This window comes from Panulirus ornatus, chromosome 20 (assembly GCF_036320965.1).
Source record: "Panulirus ornatus isolate Po-2019 chromosome 20, ASM3632096v1, whole genome shotgun sequence".
In the NCBI taxonomy this organism is placed as follows: domain Eukaryota; kingdom Metazoa; phylum Arthropoda; class Malacostraca; order Decapoda; family Palinuridae; genus Panulirus; species Panulirus ornatus.
Window position 1 is genome coordinate 60,844,785 of NC_092243.1, and position 6,876 is coordinate 60,851,660.

A 6,876-nucleotide genomic window follows, 5' to 3' on the forward strand; every position below is an offset into this window, starting at 1 on the left:
CTTGGTTACATCCACACACATTTAGGCACCCCACTCTGAGCCTTCGAGGAGGATGAGCACTCCCCGCGTGACTCCTTCTTCTGTTTCCCATTTTAGAAAGTTAATACAAGGAGGGGAGGATTTCCGGCCCCCCGCTCCCGTCCCCTCTAGTCGCCTTCCACGACACGCGAGGAATACGTGGGAAGTATTCTTTCACCCCTATCCCCAGGGATAATATACATATATATACACACACACACACACACGCACACACACACACACACACACGCACACACACACACACACACACACACATACATATATATACATATGAAAAATGTAAGAAACAACTTAGAAAACAAACTTTTAGCTTGAGATGAATGAAAAAATGAACGTCACATAATGGTTCAACCTCTGGCTATGGAAAAGGAAATGTACAATTTATTCACACAAACGTCAATAGCAGTTCTCATCAATTTCACCACTGAATATATATATATATATATATATATATATATATATATATATATATATATATATATATATATATATATATTATTTATTTATTTATTTATTTTGCTTTGTCGCTGTCTCCCGCGTTTGCGAGGTAGCGCAAGGAAACAGAGGAAAGAAATGGCCCAACCCACCCCCATACACATGTATATACATACACGTCCACACACGCAAATATACATACCCATACATCTCAATGTACACATATATATACACACACAGACACATACATATATACGCATGCACACAATTCACACTGTCTGCCATTATTCATTCCCATCGCCACCTCGCCACACATGGAATAACATCCCCCTCCCCCCTCATGTGTGCGAGGTAGCGCTAGGAAAAGACAACAAAGGCCCCATTCGTTCACACTCAGTCTCTAGCTGTCATGCAATAATGCCCAAGACCACAGCTCCCTTTCCACATCCAGGCCCCACAGAACTTTCCATGGTTTACCCCAGACGCTTCACATGCCCTAATTCAATCCATTGACAGCACGTCGACCCCGGTATACCACATCGATCCAATTCACTCTATTCTTGCCCGCCTTTCACCCTCCTGCATGTTCAGGCCCCGATCATTCAAAATCTTTTTCACTCCATCTTTCCACCTCCAATTTGGTCTCCCACTTCTCCTCATTCCCTCCACCTCCGACACATATATATCCTCTTGGTCAATCTCTCCTCACTCATTCTCTCCATGTGCCCAAACCATTTCAAAACACCCTCTTCTGCTCTCTCAACCATACTCTTTTTATTTCCACACATCTCTCTTACCCTTACATTACTTACTCGATCAAACCACCTCACACCACATATTGTCCTCATACATCTCATTTCCAGCACATCCACCCTCCTGCGCACAACTCTACCCATAGCCCACGCCTCGCAACCATACAACATTGTTGGAACCACTATTCCTATAAACATACCCATTTTTGCTTTTCGAGATAATGTTCTCGACTTCCACACATTCTTCAAGGCTCCCAGGATTTTCGCCCCTCCCCCACCCTATGATTCACTTCCGCTTCCATGGTTCCATCCGCTGCCAGATCCACTCCCAGATATCTAAAACACTTTTCTTCCTCCAGTTTTTCTCCATTCAAACTTACCTCCCAACTGACTTGACCCTCAACCCTACTGTACCTAATAACCTTGCTCTTATTCACATTTACTCTTAACTTTCTTCTTTCACACACTTTACCAAACTCAGTCACCAGCTTCTGCAGTTTCTCACATGAATCAGACACCAGTGCTGTATCATCAGTGAACCACAACTGACTCCTTCCCAAGCTATCTCATCCCCAACAGACTTCATACTTGCCCCTCTTTCCAAAACTCTTGCATTCACCTCCCTAACAACCCCATCCATAAACAAATTAAACAACCATGGAGACATCACACACCCCTGCCGCAAACCTACATTCACTGAGAACCAATCACTTTCCTCTCTTCCTACACGTACACATGCCTTACATCCTCGATAAAAACTTTTCACTGCTTCTAACAACTTGCCTCCCACACCATATATTCTTAGTACCTTCCACAGAGCATCTCTGTCAACTCTATCAAATGCCTTCTCCAGATCCATAAATGCTACATACAAATCCATTTGCTTTTTTAAGTATTTCTCACATACATTCTTCAAAGAAAACACCTGATCCACACATCCTCTACCACTTCTGAAACCACACTGCTCTTCCCCAATCTGATGCTCTGTACATGCCTTCACCCTCTCAATCAATACCCTCCCATATAATTTACCAGGAATACTCAACAAACTTATACCTCTGTAATTTGAGCACTCACTCTTATCCCCTTTGCCTTTGTACAATGGCACTATGCACGCATTCTGCCAATCCTCAGGCACCTCACCATGAGTCATACATACATTAAATAACCTTACCAACCAGTCAACAATACAGTCACCCCCTTTTTTTTAATGAATTCCACTGCAATACCATCCAAACCTGCTGCCTTGCCGGCTTTCATCTTCCGCAAAGCTTTTACTACCTCTTCTCTGTTTACCAAATCATTTTCCCTAACCCTCTCACTTTGCACACCACCTCGACCAAAACACCCTATATCTGCCACTCTATCATCAAACACATTCAACAAACCTTCAAAATACTCACTCCATCTCCTTCTCACATCACCACTACTTGTTATCACCTCCCCATTTGCCCCCTTCACTGAAGTTCCCATTTGCTCCCTTGTCCTACGCACTTTATTTACCTCCTTCCAGAACATCTTTTTATTCTCCCTAAAATTTAATGATACTCTCTCACCCCAACTCTCATTTGCCCTCTTTTTCACCTCTTGCACCTTTCTCTTGACCTCCTGTCTCTTTCTTTTATACATCTCCCACTCATTTGCATTTTTTCCCTGCAAAAATCGTCCAAATGCCTCTCTCTTCTCTTTCACTAATAATCTTACTTCTTCATCCCACCACTCACTACCCTTTCTAATCAACCCACCTCCCACGCTTCTCATGCCACAAGCATCTTTTGCGCAAGCCATCACTGCTTCCCTAAATACATCCCATTCCTCCCCCACTCCCCTTACCTTATTCATTTATTTATTTATTTATTTTGCTTTGTCGCTGTCTCCCGCGTTTGCGAGGTAGCGCAAGGAAACAGATGAAAGAATGGCCCAACCCACCCACATACACATGTATATACATATATATATTGATGCATTCCTTTGATATCTCCTTGTGCTCTGTGTACTTCTTGAGATCTTCAATACCAATAGAATATTGAAATTCTGGGATTTTGAAGTCTATAAATTCCTATCGCAAATTCCATGATACAGCACATATAAGATTACTGCTTACTTGGAGTATGAGTCTGTGGAAAGTAAAAGTAATGTGTATTACAGGATATCTTTACAGAATATCTTGTGTGTTAGAAATATAGTAGATAGCATAGGATCAGGGAGTGTAGATAGGTCAGAAGACTAGAAGCAGAATCATCCATAGTAAAATTAAAGGCATATAATGCACCAGAAAGAGTAGGTTTTATCAGTTAGAGAGTAAACTATGGACTGATCAGGTCAGAGGAGAGGAGTAAAGGTTGAAGTACAGAAGTTTTGGAGATGTTTGTGCTTTAGGTTTTGTCACTAGAAGTTGCCAAGGCAGCGCACTGTCTATTCATGGTGTGCTTGACTTTACAAAGAACAGCTTGGCAGGGATTAAGAGCAGAAATGAAAACAGAGTGGGTTGCAGGTAAGGATAAAGTTTCGTGACCTAGAATGCTCTGTCTGTGATGCAACAGGCGTCAGAGCAGGACTAATCAAACTATGATTAGGGGAATAGGATGTAATAGAAGATGGAATGTTGGACTCCATTCCAGCTGAGATATCCTCCACTTTTAGTTCAGCTCAGTGTGAGGCATACTGGTCAGCAAAGCAATATCCATCCTGAGGAAAGTGAATGATGAAGTTGCACATGGAGAAATTCTCAGCTTTCCAACAGAGACAGCGTTGGTATTTTAAGGAGGGGTTTTGGGTATAGATGATGGATTTACTCAGATTTTTAGTTATCCTTTTTCCTGTATCCTTATTTTCTTTCCTTTATTTCTTATACACCAGCTTTATTTCGTCATTCAAAACTATATATTTTCTGGAAAATTCAGTTTTTCCTTCCAGTCTTGTCTTTTTTTTCACCTTCCATGACCACTTAATACAGATAGCATCATTTGATTGTGTGGGACCTATTACTGCACTTGTAAAGCACCTGTCTTCTGTTGTGTTTATATCTCTAACTTCTTGTTTGATTTATTGTGGAAATTAAGGTGTATGCTTTAAAATTTAACCTCCAAAGATTTTCATTCATATTTCTAGTCCAAGATATTTTGAAATAAAAGGGTCAAATACACATCATCGATAAGCCTCATTTAACCCTCTCAGAGACCTCGCACACCATTTTGTAACATCAGTTATACAATTGAGTGGGAGATGTATAAAAGAAAGAGACAGGAGGTCAAGAGAAAGGTGCAAGAGGTGAAAAAAAGGGCATATGAGAGTTGGGGTGAGAGAGTATCATTAAATTTTAGGGAGAATAAAAAGATGTTCTGGAAGGAGGTAAATAAAGTGTGTAAGACAAGGGAGCAAATGGGAACTTCAGTGAAGGGCGCAAATGGGGAGGTGATAACAAGTAGTGGTGATGTGAGAAGGAGATGGAGTGAGTATTTTGAAGGTTTGTTGAATGTGTTTGATGATAGAGTGGCAGATATAGGGTGTTTTGGTCGAGGTGGTGTGCAAAGTGAGAGGGTTGGGGAAAATGATTTGGTAAACAGAGAAGAGGTAGTAAAAGCTTTGCGGAAGATGAAAGCCAGCAAGGCAGCAGGTTTGGATGGTATTGCAGTGGAATTTATTAAAAAAGGGGGTGACTGTATTGTTGACTGGTTGGTAAGGTTATTTAATGTATGTATGACTCATGGTGAGGTGCCTGAGGATTGGCAGAATGCGTGCATAGTGCCATTGTACAAAGGCAAAGGGGATAAGAGTGAGTGCTCAAATTACAGAGGTATAAGTTTGTTGAGTATTCCTGGTAAATTATATGGGAGGGTATTGATTGAGAGGGTGAAGGCATGTACAGAGCATCAGATTGGGGAAGAGCAGTGTGGTTTCAGAAGTGGTAGAGGATGTGTGGATCAGGTGTTTTCTTTGAAGAATGTATGTGAGAAATACTTAAAAAAGCAAATGGATTTGTATGTAGCATTTATGGATCTGGAGAAGGCATATGATAGAGTTGATAGAGATGCTCTGTGGAAGGTATTAAGAATATATGGTGTGGGAGGCAAGTTGTTAGAAGCAGTGAAAAGTTTTTATCGAGGATGTAAGGCATGTGTACGTGTAGGAGGAGAGGAAAGTGATTGGTTCTCAGTGAATGTAGGTTTGCGGCAGGGGTGTGTGATGTCTCCATGGTTGTTTAATTTGTTTATGGATGGGGTTGTTAGGGAGGTGAATGCAAGAGTTTTGGAAAGAGGGGCAAGTATGAAGTCTGTTGGGGATGAGAGAGCTTGGGAAGTGAGTCAGTTGTTGTTCGCTGATGATACAGCGCTGGTGGCTGATTCATGTGAGAAACTGCAGAAGCTGGTGACTGAGTTTGGTAAAGTGTGTGGAAGAAGAAAGTTAAGAGTAAATGTGAATAAGAGCAAGGTTATTAGGTACAGTAGGGTTGAGGGTCAAGTCAATTGGGAGGTGAGTTTGAATGGAGAAAAACTGGAGGAAGTGAAGTGTTTTAGATATCTGGGAGTGGATCTGGCAGCGGATGGAACCATGGAAGCGGAAGTGGATCATAGGGTGGGGGAGGGGGCGAAAATTCTGGGAGCCTTGAAGAATGTGTGGAAGTCGAGAACATTATCTCGGAAAGCAAAAATGGGTATGTTTGAAGGAATAGTGGTTCCAACAATGTTGTATGGTTGCGAGGCTTGGGCTATAGATAGAGTTGTGCGCAGGAGGATGGATGTGCTGGAAATGAGATGTTTGAGGACAATGTGTGGTGTGAGGTGGTTTGATCGGGTAAGTAACATAAGGGTAAGAGAGATGTGTGGAAATAAAAAGAGTGTGGTTGAGAGAGCAGAAGAGGGTGTTTTGAAATGGTTTGGGCACATGGAGAGAATGAGTGAGGAAAGATTGACCAAGAGGATATATGTGTCGGAGGTGGAGGGAACGAGGAGAAGAGGGAGACCAAATTGGAGGTGGAAAGATGGAGTGAAAAAGATTTTGTGTGATTGGGGCCTGAACATGCAGGAGGGTGAAAGGAGGGCAAGGAATAGAGTGAATTGGAGCGATGTGGTATACTGGGGTTGACTTGCTGTCAGTGGATTGAATCAAGGCATGTGAAGCGTCTGGGGTAAACCATGGAAAGCTGTGTAGGTATGTATATTTGTGTGTGTGGACATATGTATATACATATGTATGGGGGTGGGTTGGGCCATTTCTTTCGTCTGTTTCCTTGTGCTACCTCGCAAACGCGGGAGACCGAAAAAAAAAAAAACCTTCATTTACCTTATGTTTATATTGAATATTTAGAATGTTAAGCTTACCCTGCCAGGTTTTGATACATTATACTTTTGTGCATTGTTTTCAAATATTTCCTAATTTTTCTTAGATTATAAGTTGATATTCTGGCATTTTGTCCACAAACATACATTCTGTCTTTATCACACATATCACACATAACTAACTCTTTCTTTGTAACTCTAGATTCTCCTATGTTAGCTGTGCCTTTTGGCAAAATAGTCGGAACAATAGATAGAAGTAGTAGGTAGGAACATAGACAGAGCATTAAGTAGGTGTAGTAGGTAGTAATGTTTAGGTGGGAGCATTAGGTAGAAGTAGTCCATAGGAACATTGGTTTGGAGTCTCTGTAAAC

The 6,876-nt window shown here is 41.5% G+C and overlaps 1 protein-coding gene across 3 annotated transcripts in view; it reads left to right on the forward strand.

Moving 5' to 3' along the window:
• LOC139756059 (sorting nexin-5-like) overlaps positions 1 to 6,876 on the forward strand; it is a 129,351-nt gene that overhangs the window by 112,750 nt on the left and 9,725 nt on the right. The window lies entirely within an intron of this gene.